Below are 2,204 nucleotides of genomic sequence, written 5' to 3'. Positions count from 1 at the left end.
GTTGCCTCTGGATGAACAGGACCCCGTGGTGTGGAGGGCTGGATAAACAGTAGACGGTGGAGGCACTAGTACAAAACCGGCCTTTAGTGCCGGTTCGTGACGGGCTTTAGTGCCGGTTCGCCAAGCGGCACTAAAGAGTAGGGACTAAAGGTCCCCTCCCTTTAGTACCGGTTCGTCACGAACCGGCGCTAAAGTGCCACCACGTGGCACGAGCCAGGCCCGTTTGCGTGTAGGGATTTAGTACTGGTTGATAACACCAACCAGTAATAAATGTTTGGGTGTTTTTTTATTTTTTTCTTTAATTTTGTGTTTTCAATTTAATTTTGTGATTGTTTTACTTTATAATGAGTTGTTAAATCATTAGGTGAAAGTACCGCGGATTAGTTTTCGATTGGATGCATTAAGTGAGATCAAGTATATGCCATATCCATATTATACTTGATCAACCTATAATATATATGGATATGGCATATACTTGATCACTTAGGTAACTCAGGAAAAATATCATCACCAGCACTAGCTTAAAGAAGAAACATTCAATTGTACCAGAAGCAAAAATATCATCGAGTTCAACATGCATGATTGTACCAGAAACATTCACTTAAAGAAGAAGCATTCATATATAACACCACAAAAGCAAATCACTTAAGTTCAGAACGAAGAACATGGACATGAAAGGACAAGTACTAATTAAGAGCAGCATGAAGAACTAGCTAAATCACTCCTGCTAGCTACTCTCTCTCTCTGGTAAAATAGCATAGAACATGTATAGCTCTCCTGATTGATCATACTAGAGCATGCAGATGAACCTGTCTCCTAATCGTGGGCTACGCTTCTCATTGCTTCCCCCTAGTACTTCTCTGCGATCATTAACAATTTTCCTCCAATCTTTCACTATTAAGCATTCATCGCTTCTCGAAATCCTGAATGCATTCATGTGCAATGCAGGATATCTTGGCCATAAGCTAACAATTGACATCTGACCTTTAGTCTCGATCCCCTAAGGTACAACTGTCATCGGGAGTCCCTGTTGAAGAACATCGTATAGTACTTAATTAATATACTTAGCAATGAAAGTTTAGCAAAAAAATTATGTATGCAAAATATGCACTGAGGACAAATAGTAAATATCTTACCATCATTCCTAAATAGATGTGACCGTAGTTCTATACCATCACTATTGGTCGCACGTTTTGAGTACTAACATTTCTAAGTGCAGGAAGAAAATTTGTCTTGATAGTATGAAGATCCTCAAGCCATGAAACATAATCACTTATCTCCTCGCAGTTTAGTTCAGCTCCGGGACAGTAGTAGGTCCTGTCTACCAAGCGTCGGACATGTTTGGTTGAATGGAGATAAGCTGTCAATAGAAATTAGTTGTCAGTTATTTTTGAATAAGCAATATCAAAGACAAAAATATAGTTGAGAATAACTCACATAATGGTAGAACTGGAGGCGTCTGCACATCGATCCATATGTCTCTATTACCTTCAATATCATCTTCCGGACGAATATCAAAGGTGATAACCATACCAGGCTCAAATGCATAAGCCTTGCATAATGCTTGCCAAGTTTTGCATTCAAAATAGGTGTACGTGTGTGCATTGTATACTTTGACGTTAAAAGTATAACCATCATGCTCAGTTTTCAGGTAAGCTCTCTTTACCTCCATAGTTTCCATATCTTTGAAACCTATCTTATCCAAGACAAAAATTCTTGCATGGCAGGGGATGCGCTAATAGAATAGTGAAAATTAAAAATTATAAGTCAGGCAAATGTAGCATATATAAGTCATGCTTAATTACGAAAACAAACTTGTCGTTGTGACTTACTGTATCGAATTCGAAGGTCTCATCCAGCTTGATGCTGAATCGCCTACCATCAACAAGGAAATTTCTCTCGCACTGGCCGCGCTGGTCTTCACAGAATTCACACATAATGAAATTTTTTCCGTCGTCAGACGACATTTTCCTATGTTCATATTAGGCCAAACATTAAACACTTACTAATTCAATTAATTCAACTACTTCTATTAATTCAACTAAGAATTTACTAAAAATAAACTAGTTATATTAATTCAATTAGTTCAACTAAGTATTTACTAAAAATAAACTAGTTCTATATATTAATTCAACTAGTTCAACTAAACATTTACTAAAAATAAACTAGTTATATTAATTCAACTAGTTCAAACTAAGCATTTA

Source organism: Triticum aestivum, chromosome 1B (assembly GCF_018294505.1).
Source record: "Triticum aestivum cultivar Chinese Spring chromosome 1B, IWGSC CS RefSeq v2.1, whole genome shotgun sequence".
Taxonomy (NCBI): Eukaryota; Viridiplantae; Streptophyta; class Magnoliopsida; order Poales; family Poaceae; genus Triticum; species Triticum aestivum.
Note: the sequence above shows the minus strand (reverse complement) of the source record.